The sequence below is a fragment of the Diabrotica virgifera genome, chromosome 7 (assembly GCF_917563875.1).
Source record: "Diabrotica virgifera virgifera chromosome 7, PGI_DIABVI_V3a".
NCBI classification, from domain to species: Eukaryota; Metazoa; Arthropoda; class Insecta; order Coleoptera; family Chrysomelidae; genus Diabrotica; species Diabrotica virgifera.
In genome coordinates, this window is record NC_065449.1 from 242,707,338 (window position 1) to 242,719,743 (window position 12,406).

The 12,406-nt window shown below is 33.4% G+C and overlaps 1 protein-coding gene across 1 annotated transcript in view; it reads right to left on the reverse strand.

The window, feature by feature from the left end:
* Positions 1–12,406, reverse strand: part of LOC114329174 (collagen alpha-1(XV) chain) — a gene marked incomplete at its 5' end in the record, with an annotated part of 898,386 nt that overhangs the window by 679,951 nt on the left and 206,029 nt on the right. The gene's annotated exons all lie outside the window — the stretch shown is intronic.

Consider the following 12,406-nt stretch of genomic DNA (forward strand, 5'->3'; position numbering starts at 1 on the left):
AAATCAAAGAAAAACAGAACAGATTTAACAAAGAATAATTACGAGAAAATAAAAAAGAATAATTGCCATGCTGGCATGAGTTCTTGTAGACAATCAGGTGCTAAAATAATAAATCTCATCTGGAATAAAGGAATTTTATAAATAGCTAACCAAAAAACCGAACAGATTTAACAACGAATAATTACGAGAAAATAAAAAAATAATTGTCATGCTAGCATGTCTTTTTTGTAGACAATCAGGTGCTAAAATAATAAATCTCATCTGAAATGAAGGAATTTTATAAATAGCTGACCAAAAACTTGAAAAAACCGAACAGATTTAACAAAGAATAATTACGAGAAAATAAAAAATAATTGTCATGCTGACATGAGGTCTTGTAGACAATCAGGTGCTAAAATAATATATAAATAGCTAACCAAAAACTTGAAAAACCGAAAAGATTTTAACAACGAATAATTACGAGAAAATAAAAAATAAATGTCATTCAAAATGTCGACAATTAGATAATTATTTAATGTCGAAATAATAAATCTCAGCTGGAATGAAGAGATTTTATAAATAGCAGAGCAGAAAACATTAAGTTTTATTCAAAATCAAACAAGAAAAATAAAAAATATTTAACAAAAAATAATTAAGAGAACACTTACCTTGCAAAACTAGTTGAACCACAACAGTACACTAACAGTAAGGAATAGACTATGGAATAGACCGTCCTGAGGTGGATTTTGAAATTTATACGGTTGCGTGCCCCACCTTATGACGTGTTGTAGAAAGTGTGCGTGTGCAAAATTATATTCAGTTTTATCATTGTCATTGGTTTTAAAAATTCCAACATTTTCTATGCACATGATAAGAAATATAACTCAATAACAAAATGTGGGTATGATAACGAAAATTGCATAGTAATGCGATTAGACCCTCAACCGCTATTTCCTATGCGATATGTAAATTATCTGCTAACATTTATTTTCATTATTTTCAACTAAATATTTTTTAGAGTTATGGGTTTTTTATTTAAACGCCTTATTTATTGTTCAAGTCTTATATTACATGATGATTCAAATTTTCTCTTAACAATTTTAAATATAATCTTTATAATTAAAATAAACACTGAAGCTAATATTACACAAGTCATTGCAAAAACATTATCTATTTCACTTTTCATGTTTTCTTTGTTCATCGTTGTTGGCGCCGGCGTCGATAACATCATTAATAGTAATTGGATGAATTCGCCTTGTTGGAGTTTCCCTAAATAAGTAGTCCGCAGCACTTGAATATTCTTGTCGCAGCTGCTGACTAAATTCCTTTGGTGTCCAGTCTATGCTGCTTCCCAGTGATAGGTTCTCTATTTGTTTTATAACCTTATTTTTATCCTCATAAAATAAAACCTGACTTCTTAACTGTGTCAGTTTTTCTCTAAATTCTGCTAATTTACGTCTATACTCATTCAAAGACATGATGTTACTACCTCACGTCGCGCTGTGGCAATCAGGTCTTGCGATCGAGCTCCCCGTGACAATAAGGCCTACGCGACATTTCACGAGCCCACGTGACGTTTTGACGTGACGTTTTTACGTGCTTTGACGTGACGTTTTACGTGACGTGCTTTGACGTGACGTTTTACGTGACGTGCTTTGACGTGACGTTTTCACGTGCTTTGACGTGACGTTTTACGTGACGTGCTTTGACGTGACGTTTTCACGTGACATTTCACAAGCCTACGTGACGTTTTGATGTGACGTTTTTACGTGACGCGTTGACGTGCTGTGTTCCTTTTAAGTTTTTTTAATAAAAAAATTGCATTATGTTTTTTTATTTTATTTAAATTCCAAAATTACCAGCCGCGCGCTTCGTATCTACGAGATCCGCGAAAAACTTAAGGTACCGACCGCGCATCTGCTTCGCGTTCCGCGAAAAATTAAGGTACCGATCGCACATCTGGTATCGCGCACCGCTGCGCCGCTGTGTTCCTTTTAAGTTCTTTTAATAAAAAAATTGCATTATGTTGTTGTTTTATTTAAATTCCAAAATTACCGCGCGCTTCGTATCTACGAGATCCGCGAAAAACTTAAGGTACCGACCGCGCATCTGCTTCGCGTTCCGCGAAAAATTAAGGTACCGATCGCACATCTGGTATCGCGCACCGATCGATCAGCGCTAGAACGCCGTCACATCGGAACGCGCCCCATCGGACGTCGTCACATCGGAAAGCGCCCTTTTGACACTATGCCGCCATGTTTTTTTGTATTCGTTATCTCCCGCCCATTCCAACGAGCCGTCGTACGTTTAAATCGGACCAATAGCAGCAGAGATACCATGTTTCTCTCTCTAACACACATACTTTCCTATATCAGCTGTGACATCACATACCTCTCTCTCTAACACACAGAATTCCCTATATCTGTAGTGACACCCGTTTAGATCATCTACTGCCCAGCGTACGAAACAGAAGTAGAAACATATTACGAAATACCAAAAATACTTCAACATTTATCCCCACTCCAGGAGGCAGTTACCTCCGATGGCTGTATTACTCTAAAGACTGCGGTCGCTCAATTCATTTTATAGTTGTATCAGCTGCAACTGAAGTTATTTAGGTTAAGATGTAGGTAGAGGTAGAGCAACACCGCCACATATTGTGCGCTAGATTTAGAAAGCGCTAATTTAGGGCTGAGATAATGGTTACATCGGGCGCGAATTGGAATGATAAATTCTAAATTTTACCCAAGGCCTGTCTACGTCAGGATAAAATTTATCAAATATTTCGAGAAATGTTTGTATTTTATATAACTTATAGTAAATATTAAGTAAAACAGCTGGTGTACTTTTGTATAGCTATACAGGGTGAGTCACCACTAACGGGACGGAAGATTACAGCGAAATGGTAAAAGATTTGAAAAAATTTTTAAATTAATAGTTTGTAAGTTGATAAAAGCTACATTTTAAAATTATTTTGAAATATACAGGGTGTCCCAATAAATGGCGGCGTATCAAAGTTATATTTTTTTATGGAACACCCTGCATTTTATTGCATTTTTTAATTGTCCGCAAAAAATAAGGTATAGTTCCATAAGGCTTCCCTATACCTATGTACAGAGTGTTCTGAGTTATGCTGACTTTTCCTAAAATGTAAAGTTTTAAAAGAAGGCTTATTCTCAAGTTATTTAAAAAATTATAAAAATACTACTTTTACATTTAAATAGTTTGATATTGGTTAAATGTATTCCATGATTAATTATTACACATTTGTCTACAGGGTGTTCAAAATTTACAGTTCCATTATTGGACTATTCAATGTGTCATATGATGCTTATTTTAAATGGAACACCATGTATATTAATAAACAATTATACTAAACAAATTTACCTCTTTCGAATGGTATATGAATGTCCTATACCTAAGTGTCATAGTTTTTGCGTAATTTACAAATATTTAAGTTCTTTATCTGTAAATCGATTTTAAAACAAAAGATGATAATTAATGTCATTGTATGACATTGTCATTTTATGACAATACGGTCTGGTAATAATCTTATAATTAATGCATCCCATGATTGATTATTACACATTTATTTACAGGGTGTTCAAAATTTACAGTTACAGAACACCATGGATATTAATCACTTATGTAATAGGTACACATTCAAAATGTTTATACAAGCGATTTTAAATGATTTGTTTACATTATTTACATAGCTGGTGCTATAGAAGCAAAAACGTTCGAAATTCTTAATTTCATAAAAAATATCATCTGAGGTAGTAGGGTAGGAAGTGTAGCATTTACAATATTTTTAATATAACCCCATTTAAAAAAATTCATCTTGGTCAATCCTGGTGACCTAGGTGGCTAAATATATGGACCGAATCTATCTATCCATTTATTTCTAAATTTCATGTTGAGGTTGTTCTTAACATAACGTCAGAAATAAGCAGCAGCTTCGTCCAATTGGAGGCACATGTTTGTTCGCACGCTAAGTGGAAGGTTTTAAGAAATTTAAAAAAGTTGCTTCATTCAGATTTTCGTCAACAAAATATGGGTCGATAACGTACTCGCTCAGAATACTGCCCCAAACATTAACACTTCATCGGTGTTGGCGATCAACAGTAAAATGTTTGTTTCCTGTATCATAATAAAGTGAAAGCTATGTCTATTAACCAGACGATTATTATGAAAAGAAGGTAGATTCGTCTGTACACAATACATTCTTAAAATAATAAATGGAAAATAGTTTCTGTCCTTGTGGGATCGGTACTCACCGGAGGGACCGCAGACGTTCGGAAACAATTAGCGTCTCTTTGCAAAGACAATGACGTCGACTTTGCAAAGTAACAAGACACTTACTCAACACACACACTACGCATTACTCCCCTGACTTAGTGATAAGTTATACAATTACGTGGCTAAAGGTTCTAGTTCTAAACCAAAGCAAGAATCAGAGAAAAAAAAACATTCTTAAAAAAATCAGGATCTTCTCCAAATTCTAAAGTCTATAAACGAAAAGTTAAACGTTCCTGTTCTGTCTAATGCTGTTGTAGTTGAGTTTTATACGGATGATAGTGGTTTTTCTTATATATTGTACATACACTCGTTTGACTGATTTCCAATCGACCCGAAATTTTTCTCGTACTAGTATTTGGGTTTTCCGTAACAGAAAGCAGTACATCAAGTTCGTTAACGTCATCAAAAATAAATGGTTTATTTTTATTTAACTTTTCGTATATATGCAACATTACCATTAGCACAGAATCTATCGACAAATCTCTTAAAAACGTCTTTTTTGTGTGTCTTCTATCAGGATACTTTTAAGCGTAAACTTTAGAAGCTCAGAGACAATTTTAAAAATATTCCCCAATGCAAAGTAGCATGTCTACTCTTTCATAGATAGCGTGATTATTCATTTTTAGGAACAATTAAATTTGAATGTAATTGGCCCTGCCAAAGCCATTTTTAAGTAAAAAAAATTTAATTTCATACACGGATGTTTATAGTTTTGATAATTACCAGACCGTACTGTCATAAACTGACAATTTCATACAATGACATTAATTAACTACATAATAATAATAGTCTCCCGTTTTATACCGCTCACGTGGCTTTGGGAGTATAGCAGGGTAGTCTGCTATATCTAGGGCCTACGGGGTACAAGGAAGGTAACAGGGCCAGTGCTACGCTTCAACCGCCTATTATTACCCCTGGTTTTACCCAAGGTACTCATTTTATTCAGGCTGAGTCGACCTGGGGCCTATAAACATTTTAAAAATGTCTAGTTGTTCTTGCCGGCGGTAGGATTTGAACTCCGGACCACCGGTACGCTAGCCTAGCATACTACCACTCGGCTACGCCGGCCCGTCTACATCTTTTGTTTATTAACTACATCTTTTGTTTTAAAATCGATTTACAGATTAAGAATTGAAATAATTGTAAATTACGCAAAAACTATGACACCTAGGTATAGGACATCTATATACCATTCGAAAGAGGTAAATTTGTTTAGTATAATTATTTATTAATATACATGGTGTTCCATTTAAAATAAGAATCATATGACACATTGAATACTCCAATAATGAAACTGTAAATTTTGAACACCCTGTAGACAAATGTATAATAATTAATCATGGAATACATTCAACCATTATCCAACTATTTAGATGTAAAAGTAATGTTCGATAATTTCTTAAATAACTTGAGAATAAGCCTTTTTTTTAAACTTCACATTTTAAGAAAAGTCAACATAACTCAGAACACTCTGTACATAGGTATAGGAAAACCTTACGAAACTATACCTTATTTTTTGCGGATAATTAAAAAATGCAATAAAATACAGGGTGTTCCATAAGAAAAAATATAACTTTGATACGCCGCCAATTATTGGCGCACCCTGTATATTCCAAAATAATTTTAAAATGTAGATTTTATCAACTTACAAACTATTAAACTTAAATTTTTCTCAAATCTTTTACCATTTCGCTGTAATCTTCCGTCCCGTTAGTGGTGACTCACCCTGTATATTTTTCTTTTTATTATTATCTATTTAGACGTTCATAGACGAGGGCATTTAGCCCTAAAAACACCCGAATAAACCAATTTTTAAATACAGCACCTACAAACTTGCAACTTTTTGAATAATGTTCAGGATGATGTCAGGAAAAAAGTCTACTATTGCGAACGTGCAAGATCGGAAGAGCGACACTTGGTTTCATAGCTCAGTAACATTTTAAGCACTTTTAGTTATATTGGCCAATTATATTAGTCCTGGTTACTGGATAATTGTCAAGGGCACAACCCAAAAAAAATAAGAAGAAAAAGTAAGATTGAGGTTATTTTATTAAAAGGTAAACATTATACTACAAGCAAAATACCATTAATTAAATTCTCTTTAATAATTGCATATCATATCAATATTGTGGAGCAACGTATAGTTTTTAGAATTTGTAACACATCATTTGCGAAATCCCATTTTCTTCAATAATAGTAGGTATGAAATATACGTCAAATTGACAATTTCAATTAAAAATTTTAGAAACATGTTAAGAAGATTTCTCCGCTATTCGGGGACGATCTTTTCTCGTATCTCCTCCAAGTACCTACTTGGACACAGCGAATAGAAAAATTATTTCCATTTTAAATTGCATAAAATATGCAGACCTCCGACTGATGGTGTGCGAGATAGCTGACTCAGTAGGCATCTCAAAAGACCACGTAGGTCATATCCTGCATGACATTTTGGGCATTAGAAAGCTCTCGGTGTGATGGGTGCCGCGTTTGCTCACTTCAGACAATAAGCGCAACCGTGAGACCACTTCAGAGCAGTGTTTGAACTATTTAAGTGTGATCCAAAGGAGTTTTTACGTCGTTTAACGGCGAACGTGCTCCGAAGAAGGCGAAGACTGTCCAATCGGTCGGAAAGGTGATGGCCAGCATTTTCTGAGATTCACAAGGTATGATCTACATCGACTACTTAAAGAAGGGCAAAACGATCACAGGGCTTTCTTATGTCGAATTATTGGGCCGATTTGACGCCGAATGAAAAAAAAGAACCCCATTTGGCAAAGAAAGAAGTGCTCTTTTACCATGACAACGCACCGGCTAACACATCCGCCGTCGCCTTGGCCAAATTGGTCAAATTGGGCTACGAACTGTTGCCCCATCCACCGTATTCTACAGATTTGGCCCCGTGCGACTACTATTTGTTTCTAAACTTGAAAAAGACACTCGCTGGGCAGAAATTTAACTCGAATGAGGAGATCACGCCGCCACGGAAGCCTATTTTGCAGACCTCGAGAAAAGGTATTTTTCAGATGGGTTAAAGAAGTTGGAGCATCGCTAGGACAAGTATATCGAGCTAAAAGGAGACTATGTTGAGGAATAAATTGCCACTTTTCCAAAATTTTCCTTTTTCTTTTGTAGGATAAGTACTTATCGGACTGCCTACGTATTTATGTATGTTAGTGAATATAAAGGTCATCTACTCACAATCGTTAAATAAGCTTTATTACATTATAGTAAGAAAGGCGACCGGTTTCGCTGTTTACATGTTTTACAGCATCGTCAGGCTCACAAAAAACTTAGGCTAAAAAACATATAAATGTTTTGTGTAAATGACAATGATGCTAAAGACGTGTGTATAACATTCTTATATACACTCTCTAGCATCATTGTCATTTATACACAATATTTATATGTTGTTTATCCTAAGTTTCTTCTGCTCCTGACCATGCTGTAAAACATGTAAACAGCGAAACCGCTCGCCCCATCTTACTGTAATGTAATAAAACCTGTTTAAGGATTCTGAGTAGAGGACCTTTATTTTCTCTAACTTTGATATTTTTTCTTATTAAAAATTATATTCTCGGATTACAGACGGAATACATTAAGTTCAAATATGTACGTAAAATTTTATAATAGATTTCTTTTTGAATAAACAAGATTTAAAATGAATTAGGTATTTTCGTTTAATTTCAAGTATATTTTATATTTATATGATGAAGTTTTTCATAGATGTACTAAAGACCACTTTGATCTTTTATCTTTCTCATGACTGAGTGTTACTTCTACTCACTAAAAATCTTTAGATTATGTACGAATGAAAATAAGCAGAAAATTAAAAAGAATCGCGATTAGATTTATAAATCTAATGAAAGAAAATATATTTGAACGACTGGTATTAAAACAGTTTAATAAGAAATTGTCTTTATATGGTTTTTATAAAAACAATAAATTAATAAAGAAATATAAACGTAATAATTTTATGTAAAACAAATAATATATACTTACCAATTTTAAAAAATATATTTGACTTCAAATATTTTATTATTAAGAATAACAGTTGTTAGTCTTGACGATACGAGGCGGTTGTCTTGCAATTTGGTAAATTTATTAAAGTTTTGTTCACAAATCGTTAAAGGATTTATTAATACACATAAACCACCTACCAATAATAATTATTAGATACTATTTACCTATATTTAATATAGAATACAGGAATATTTTATTTTGTTATAAAAAACATGACTGTTTATTGCATGTATGTCGGTTTCATAGATTACACAAAAGCTTTCCATAAAGTCCGTCATAAACAGCTCATAGATATCCCCAAAACAAAACTAATAAACTGCAATAACTTATCCGCTGTGAGCTCGTACGTAGAGGGGATATCTACAAATTCTCGAGCGCCAGTAGTGGCAAGTCTGTAAACGTTTACCGGAAATTTGACATAAATGTCAAAGTGATTAATGTAAAATTAAAATTAAAAACATTAATTATAAAAAATATTAGTTGGTCAAAGCTGTGGTATATATTTTTACCTTAAATATACTTTCGTTTTAAATACTGAATTTAAGTTTTTTTAATGTTCCGTAATATGTAATTATAAATTAATCTAAAAATCTTAGCGCCATCTACACGATAATTGTGAAAGTATCCGAAGTAAGAAATTCATATTTTATCAATAGAACATCAAAATGGTTAGCAAAATCTTAAAAAAATCGATTACAATTTAATTAATTTTTTGCGTTGTAAATGTTAAGCGATAACAGTTAAATAATAAATTTAAAAATTACCGGTGAAAGATAATTCCAGTAATCCGCTAGGAGCGCCACCAGCGAAGCTCAGAGCGTATAACGAATCTGTATTATAAACAGCAGGCATAGCTACGCATTAATGCAGCGATACTCAACCTGCGGCCCGCGGGCCGCATGCGGCCCTCTTAAGTTTTTTATGCGGCCCGAAGGCTAACTAAAAGGCCCTGTAAATGATGAAATTATTTTGAACTCAAGTAAGATAGAAGATAGTTGGTGGTGGCTTTTAGCATTTATTTGCGACATAACAGAAAAACTTGGCGAACTTAATCGTCGTTTACACATTAAAAGGTAAACATAAAATTATTTTCATAGTTGACAAATAAAGTATTTGCTTTCGTGGACAAGCTAAAGATGTACATCGAGGAAATTAATACAAAAAATCTGCATAACTTTCCGACATTGGTGAAAGCTCAACAAGATGGAATTGATGTATTTCCAGAAAACTATGCTACTTATCTCTAATCTTCTTTTTCTTGAGCAATGAATTTCAGGAAAAATTTAATAATTTGTGAAACATTAGGAAATGTCTTCTATTAATGGAAAATCCCTAGCACTTAGAAGTAGCCGCTACTATACAACTTGCGGCCGTTGGGATTTAATAGCGCAAAGTTGTCACATTAACTAATTAATTTTAAAAATGATACAAATCTGGAGGCAATTAATGCCGGATAACTATAAAATTCTCAAAAGTTGCGCTTACTTGTTCCTCACGTTGTTCGCTTTATCATACCTGTGGGAATCCTCATATTCAGAAATGAAATATGCAAAACAATGTTTACCTATCCTGACACTGATTCGCACCTGGACGACGTTGTTATTTCGTAAGCAAGCGACTTTAAAGCCTGAATCAATTCGATTTTTATTTGTAAATTATGATTTTTTTTACATAATATATGTATATCATACTATCGTCATCCATCTGGGCGTGATGACGTAATCCATCTTTTTTGAATGAGAATAGGGGTCGTGTGCTAGCTCATTTGAAATTCTTTATATAGTAATATAAACACTAACATAATTAATTATACAGTTTGCCCAAAAATATTTGGTTTTGAATTAAATTATTTGACAAAAAAAGAAAAATGTATGTAATTTATTCAATTTAAAATACATTTTACTGCTGTCAGAAAACAGAATAAAATGTTTATTTGACAAATAAACACTGCTTTTCCCTTAAATCCAATGTTCAAACTGCCAAGAGGCAGGTGGGTGGAAGCTTGAACAATAAATTTAAGCGAAAAGCAATGTTTATTTGCGAAATAAACATTTTTTTCTGGTTTCTGACAACAATAAGCAATATTTTGAGTTAAATAAATGACATATATTCTTCTTTTTGTGTCAATTAATTTAATTCAAGTATCGTAATTTAAAACTAAAAATCGATGTTTCAGATTTTTTCCTTAAAGTCGCCGGTTTACGAAATAACGAATTTATTCCTTTCATTTGCACCATACTGTATATTAATTACTTCACATTTCAGATAGATGGCGGCCCGCAAGCTGTGAAAATATCTACTATGTGGCCCAGGAAAAAAAAAGGTTGAGTATCGCTACATTAATGGATACACTGCAGAAGAGTTTGAACTTAAAACGGGGTACGACAGGAATGAATATTGTCGCCACTACTGTTCAACGCACACTCTGAAGAAATTATGAAAAAAACTCTCGAGCGAGAAACAGCTGGAACAAAGGTCAATTGAACACCAATTAGCAACAGTATGTACGCGGACGATACTGCCATGATGGCTAATAACCTCCACGACCTCCAGAGACGAATGAACATGATAATTGATTATGGAGAAGAGAAGTAGCTCATGTTTCTTTCCTTGTTGAGTATTTCTTTTCAGCTGCGTCCATAATTGTCCAGGCTTCAACTCCATATAAAACGACAAAGAATGAGTAACATCCTAATCCTCTAGTTCTAATTTCTATTCCCAGTTTTCCATTGCGTAATACCGTTTTCTTCTTATTAAAAGCGTTCCTGACCATTTCAATGCGTCATCAAAACTACGGTCCCATCGTTCATTTAGCTCACATCCCAAATAATTGTATCTAGGTGCTTTATCTAAAGCTTTTCCTTTTTTTATTTAATTTAAAAGTATTTTGTAATCTGTTGAGTGTCAACAATAAACAAAAGTAATGACTAGGGAACGGATTTTATGCTAAATGCATATTGCATGCATATTTCGCATATTTGAGAACTTTACTAAATTTTGCATATTTTTAAAGAAACATGCAAAATATTTTGTGCCTATTAAAAAACATTTAAGTCCAAAAAAAATTTAAAATTTTTTAATTTGACACAAAATATTTTCCCGCACAGGCTGTCGTATCTATTAATTCGAGAACTACCTGAAGAGGACGGCTCATTCACTGCCTTTTATTTTTTTCTTAGAAAATACCCGATCTTTACACAAAGTACTTTAGTGCTAATAGTAAAAGCGGGCCATTCATGATCCGATTTGTGTTCCCTCTAGTGGGACCACTTAGTGGTCTTACTAGTCGGATGTTCCGCACCATTCACGGTCCAACTTTTTATCCAACTAGCCTCCAACTTCAGGCTTTACCTTTCAGTCACCTGTTTTCACGGTGGTGTACACTGCTCAGTCAAAAATATATCGAGTAAAATCTATGCAAAATATAATTCGGAGGATTTGTGTTTTTAAAAATTGGGTACATGAGTTGAGGTTTCATAATTAAGCATGCCATAAGTTTCGTTTGTCTAGCATTTGTCTAGGGCTGATATGAACTAATTAATTTTTACGACTCTTGTAATTTTTACGACTTTTTAAGATGTAGGGTAGTATATTCTATTTTAGAAAGAAATAAAAACTTGTTTTAAACTGGAGCTGGGATTTACTTTGCTGTTTGTTGGTTTATCGTGTATTTTTAATAGTAGCAATTTTTCGTGCCATTGCCGGTGGCAATGTCATGAAGTGGAAGTCGAAACATCAAATAAATTTAAAGTATAACACTAATATCGCGGCTTATTCCCAATTCAAATAGCAAATTTGCATAAGATGCCAAAAGAAAATAGTTTCAGATTAATAAGAAAATTTCAACAAAAAGTAGATAATGAAGAATACTGTATTTTAATAAGGGTAATTTTTGTGAAAGTTTATTTTCTATTCAATATTTGCAAACTAGGAATGTTTGCGTAAAGAAACTTGTAGACATCCCATACGTAATATACTGCGAAGCATAAGTTAGGGATATAGAAAATTTATGCTCATTTTCATAATTGATTTTTTCGTGAACGGATTAACGGGACTTGCTAATTTTTTTTACTATTTTAGATATTTCTTTAGTATTAACACAGTTGTG